General features: G+C 38.9%; 1 protein-coding gene across 17 annotated transcripts in view; it reads right to left on the reverse strand.

Moving 5' to 3' along the window:
* Nucleotides 1–6,443, reverse strand: part of Rbfox1 (RNA binding protein, fox-1 homolog (C. elegans) 1) — a 349,342-nt gene that overhangs the window by 105,681 nt on the left and 237,218 nt on the right. The window lies entirely within an intron of this gene.

Raw genomic sequence — 6,443 nt, forward strand, 5'->3', positions numbered from 1 at the left:
CGACCACTTTGTAACGTTCTCTCGCTTTAATTTCTATTTCTTGTCCTGGTTTCAGTTCTGTAACATGCAAATTAGAGAAATTATAAGAGTACTAAGATGTGCAATAATTAAGCCACAAATGTGAACAAGATTTTCTTTTCTGTCACCAGTTAGCTGTAACCCCTGAAGAATTCAAAGAACGATACCAAAAATACCTTTCTAAACATCGCTACAGAGGAAAAGAAATCTAACAAAAAGAAAATGAGATCAAAATAAATGTACAGTGTCTTCACAGAGAATAAAATGAAATAACGAGGAAAAAAAGGGAACCACTTTCTTGACATGCAAATTAAAAATTAAATAAAATAAAACATGTGCACGGAATTCAACAAGGAATGCCGAAATCCTCTAACATTGCCTACAGAGTCATGCTGTGTGCTTTTAAGAACATCTCTTCTTCATGCAATTTTAGGGTTATTCAAATTTATCAATTCTATAGCCTTTACTTCTCAAAAATAAAAGTTAAAAGCCTAAAAAAAGGAAAGACCTTTTTTTTATAATAAATCTTAAACTTTTTGGTCTAGTAAACAAACAAACAAAAAATCACATGAAATGAATAGAAATAAACTTTCATTGATTAATAATGCAAACAATTCAAGTAACATCTTTTATCAGTGCTTTCCCCGCACCCCCAATAACATACATGCTTTTGATTTTAACAGGTTTTTCTATTTCTTTATCTACCCAAAACGGAAATGTGTATACAAATTGGAAAGTTCAAAGACACTATGCTGCATTTATTTTTGATATCAACAGGTAGCAAAATTAAGAAGCCTCGTGAATCGAATGTCAATTGTAATAGCACACTGCGTGCTTCCTCTTACAGTGATATGTAACAAATACACCCTTTACTTCACCACAGGTACATTTGCTCATAATATTTCAGCCTCAAAAAACAACCCCACTAAACTTCATATTGTCAAAATCCATCTTTTGTCTTCACTGACACTGTTCCTAAGAGGAGCACAAAAAACATGACATATTACTTTTTCAACCCCTAAAATATTTGTACATCTTGTTTAGAAATATATACACCAACCTTTTGAACAATTCCAGTTCAAATTTGCGCAGCTCTTGCTAGATTTCACAGGGTAAAGTGGGTAAGATAATGCAGTATGTTGAAACATCTATTTGCACTGGGTAAACCTTATGCAAACACAAGTAAATGTTTGCTCTACTTGCTTAGATGAGGCAGGATGATATTCAGTTTTACCGATAAAATGTGCAGTAATTACAAACACGTAGGGCCATAAGCAACTGGTGTTAGCGCTGAACCCTGCAGTAAGCTTCTATTGTGACCTCCAGATTTCAAGGTGCCAGGGAAGAGTTGCCCAAGATGGACTCACTCACTGAGGACTGAGGACATGAGCTGTGAATGTGTTCAGGTGAGGATAACTGATTATTCTTCAAGATTCAACATATAGAGAAAAATTAAGTTTCTGCAGTTTGGAGGATTGGGTTGAATTACCTTGTATTATCTTTCCAAAACATGGGATCTGTGATTAGAATAAGGGTGAAATACTAGAATATAAGAGTATAAGAATAAGAAATATAAGAATAAGGGTGAAAGATAAGTTGTGCTTTAGTCTTCCATTCCCCAAATGGAATATGCCAATCAATTTTCTAACTGAAGAATTTGGCAAAGAATAGCTCCTCAAAGAAGAAAAGACAGAAATCTGGTGGTTTTTTTTCTATTTACCAACACTTACATTTTGCCAAGTGGGTCTCAACCTTGGTTGCCAGTCGGAGGAATAGGGAAGCAAATTAAATCCTTGAATACTTTCCCAGGCTATGCTCCATATCTATCAGATTAGAATCCTGGAGTGGAGCTCAGAAACTGTTTGCCTAAAAAGCCACTTGTGTGACCGAAGAACTGGGTTTCCATGATTCATAACGATTTGTACACCATTAGAAAGGAGATTTAAATTCTCTGTGATTAGTAGAGTTTTATATCGGTGGTACTGATAGAGTCATCTATAGGGCAGGGTGAGCTTATGACTTAGTCATTTGGGGCTTAGATGTTAAAGATGCAGCCATGATAGTACGCCCAAGGCTTCTCAGCAGTATTCTCATCCTCCCCTGTAAGCCTATCTCTCCAGCATTGATAGCATTTACAAAGTAGCACAGAAAACTAGGCTTCTGGTTTTATACTCTCTCATCAACCAAGAAAAGAAACTCTATAGCCCTGTCTTACATTTGGAGGGACAGGCAGTGTCCTCTGTGTCTTGGGGACCAGCAGTCACTGTCACAGCAGTACTGGGAGGAACCTGAAGAGGTAGGCTGACCAATCAACACTCCTGTCCAACCATATCTTAAAAAAAAATTGTTCTCACACCACTGTCTGAACACAAGCCCTATCTGCTGGCCTCAGATCAGCACTATATACATCAAGGAGAGAAGATAGAGACAGAAGCATATTTGGACTCTTACAGAAAGTGCATAAAAAAAGAAAACCCCCATCTTGTCTCCTCATTATAAGTTGCTGATGACTAGTTGAGCTTTACCAGAATGTGAATCTGTCTTCCAACCAGAGCAGAAGTGGTATGGCCTCCCTTGGTCAAAAAGTGATCAGAATTCCCATCCAGGAGCTGACCCATAACCAGAGAGCTGCCCCCTTGGGCAGCTTCATTATCAGGTACCAGCTTTGCTGAGCTCAGGGGCCAGGCAGCTTTGACAGCAGATGCTGAGGTGATTTCCATGCACCTGCCTCATGGTCAGAATTATATCTCAGGGAAACAGCAACATGTAGCTCTTCAAGATATTATGAATACTTTTGTCTTGGAATGGTGAACAAAACAAGCATCTTCTGGAGGTGGTGTTAAGAGCTTAGAGGCTGAGAGGGGTGCTGATGTAGAACCCCTTTGGAAATGAAGAATATAAGAAGAAGGGCTGTGCAGAGTGGGCCCAGATACCCTCTGCCTGAGAGACATTGCTTCCTGTTGTCTCCTGTATGGGAGGGCTGGAGCTGAGAGAAGGCACAGTGCCTCCTAGAGGAGAAAGAAAGAAAAAAAAACAACTCGTCTTTGTGACGTGTTGATGGGGACCATGGCCAATAGATCAGACAACAGTGACCCAGCATGTACTGCCAGGTCAGCAAGACTTGCTTATTTAAAAACCCTTTTGTGAGTCATCAAGTCTGACCTTCCTGTATCCTGGTTAACTTTCCTTTCTCATCTTATACAGATTCCTGTCTCTGCATTCATGTATATCCCATGTTATACCTTATATAAAGGCTCCGAAGTGGCCTAGATGGATGAAAGTACACATTTTTCAGTGTATATGAACAATCAAGCTCAAGTTTCTCATTCGGAGGACTCCTATCCATGAGGCTGGTGACCAGGGTCCGAAGATTCATGCTTTTGTGGATGAAGAGCTTCAAGTCTTTTCCCAATGACTTTTGCCTTTTTTTTCCTAGAAGACAACTTTCCTTGAAAAATTCTCACTGATCTTTCACTCTCAGCTGAAACGGCCCTTCTTTTTGGAAGCCATTCCACGTCTAACAACAGCAGTCTGCCTGCATGGAGTCTAAATAGCTTCTCCATCACTACAGAGCATAGCACATTTTATTGCTGTTGCTCATCTTAATGATCTGTCTCTCCCGATACTCAAGAAACCTGAGGAGGACAGGAAGCACATCTGCCTTCTTCCTATTCAGTTCACTTGAAATATATGCCATACCTAAGGACATGCCAAAGCAAAGAACAAGCTGTATATTTCTTAGGCATAACAGAGAGTACCTAAATCTGACGTATTTCCCAAATAAAGCATTGCGGAAGTAAACAAATGACTTTAATCTCCTAAAAGGAAAAATAAATTACAAGATTGCTCTACACAGAACCTCTTAATATTATTGGATTCTAATTACCAAATTCTGATACATCTTTATAAAATGTGTTTTTCCTGTAAACATGGAATTTGCATATATATAAAATATTTAGTCTGTGTATTCCAAGATTACCTGCATACACTTGTGCAAGTATACACACACTTGCACACACATGCACACAGCTGTCCTTACTCGCCACTGAGTAACCTGCCTCAGAGACCACCCCACAGAAAGTGAACGTCTGGATGGGGTGGGGTGGTTCTTAGCTCTTTAGGGCCCATCCGCTTCCTGGCTGTCTCTCCAGCACCAAGTGAGGAAAACGAGGTCATAACAGTGGTTCAGGTCTTTCAGCCACTAAAATGGAAATGCTCCTCTAACGAAGGCCCTTTCCCATAAAGGATAATGTCAAGAATGACAAATATCCCCATGTGAGCTGCTGCCCCCATTTAGCGGCTCCCAGCTGAACTGTCTCAGGGACATCCTGGCGGCACCTAACCAGTCTGCGCTCACACCTGCAAAACAAGTCATTTTAAAGGAAGGGGAGGAGGGACAGAGAGAAAGAGACACAGAGAGACAGACAGACAGAGAGAGGCTATTTTGGATGGCTCCTAATTAAAAAGAAAAGAGCAACTTAACAAAGTCAGACTCTGGATGCAGCAAACTTAAATGGTCTTTTTCCTGAAGCCCCCAGAGACAAGCTAATCATGGGGATGATGGAAGAAGTCCTAAAAATAGCACTGCCATTGTATTTTGCAAACAGCAAACCATATTCTTCTAATGTCCCCAAACAGCTCTTGAAAGAAATTAAATAGCTTCCTCCAACTGGAAAATTTTATAAAAAATATATATATAAATTAAATACACATTTTAAAAAATAAGCAAGAAAAAAACCTTGCAAGACAGTGGTGTAATACAGGATCAGAGGTGGAACCAGGTTGGCCAGCATTCCAGGTCATTTTCTACAATTCTGCCAAACATCCATTAGGCCTCAGCAGAAAAATATAGGCATGGACACATTTTTCTCTCAATGCATTTGACTTTGCAGGTACAGAAATAATTCCTATGATGATTTTCACAAAGGAAGCAGAAAGAAAGTTACCTTATTACCCACCACCCTCAGCTAAGAGGTCAGACTACTGGCACAATACAAGAATGACTAGAAAATATCTGAAGTGATAAGAGAATGACTATGTCCCTGAATGAGTGAAAATACAGAACACAAGAGATTGACATTTTTACTCATCTGACCCATCACAGAATCATTTTGTCTGTATAGTAGACTACCAGGATCCTCTTGCCTCAGTGTGATCAACATTGTCCTAGTAGGGTGATAGTAAATCTGCTTAGAGGAGGGGAAAGTATATAAACTGTCCAAGAAATAATAAATCAAGATGTTTGCTTCATGGGGAGGAGATGGTTATGTACCCAAGAAAGTAGGAACAATGGCTTGCGCACCACTGGATAAAACCAGCTCCATTTAGCAGCCCTCCTGCTCCTGATTTGTCCTCAAATGTCCATGCAAGGAACGCGACAGGGAACTAAACCAGTGTCTCTCTGTATCTGGTGAGCAATTTCTCCAAAATATGCACAATGGAAGGATGCACAGGAAAAGGAACTTAAAATTCCTGGCAATAGGAGAGTGACAGTAAGGAAGTAAAGCACAGCTCTTCAAAGGTTGGCTCTCTGGTTGCTCCAGGCTATATCTCTATTCTTTTCAAACATCATGCATTTCCTGTTACTACTCAGTATATGCGGCCATACCTGACATGTTATTTTGTTTAAGGGAGATTCTTATGAGACCCTTGAATCTTATGTGAGTACAGTAGGAGGAAGGGACTTTAACAGCAACAGTAGTGGGGAAAAAAAATCCACTAGTGAGCAAAACGATATCTTACACTTAGGTGAATCCTTAGTATTTGTTCAAAATAGAGACACGCTGTGTTTGTAACTTTAAAGACAGGCCTGGATGGATTGTTAGGCTGTGATTAGTGGGTCCAATGTCACGGTTTCTGATTTGGCAGGTCTGAGCTGGATTCTGAGATTAAGCACTCTAATAAGTTCTGGGGTAGTTTTGATGTGGTCAGTTGAGGCCACACTTAGCCCCTGATAGAGAGCACACTTTGGAAGAATTTGGTTCTTTCTTCTCCCCACATATATTACCTTCAAAGGTGCTAACATCTTTTCCTATAGTCTTAGACTTTTACTAACACACTAAGCTCTAGGAAAATCTATTTAAAAATTGATTTCCTAGCATAAAACAAACACAGGGCAATAGCATATTGCAAAATGAGGATCAGTAAACATACTAATGAATACAATTATGTTCAAAAAGGTTGGTGTATATGAGATTTTCTCCCCTATAACCCAGGAAAATAACTGCACTTTATTAATACAGAATAATCACATATTTACCTGCTCATGAGACTATCAACTCACTTTTTAATATAAAGAACATAATTATCACTGCAAAACAAAAATGTAGCAACATCATTATTTTTTAAAGCATGGATAATTTTCCTCTGGAAATTTTATATATATATATATATATATATATATATATATATATATATATATATAT

The sequence above is a fragment of the Chinchilla lanigera genome, unplaced genomic scaffold (assembly GCF_000276665.1).
Source record: "Chinchilla lanigera isolate Chin_1 unplaced genomic scaffold, ChiLan1.0 scaffold00041, whole genome shotgun sequence".
Classification (NCBI taxonomy): Eukaryota; Metazoa; Chordata; class Mammalia; order Rodentia; family Chinchillidae; genus Chinchilla; species Chinchilla lanigera.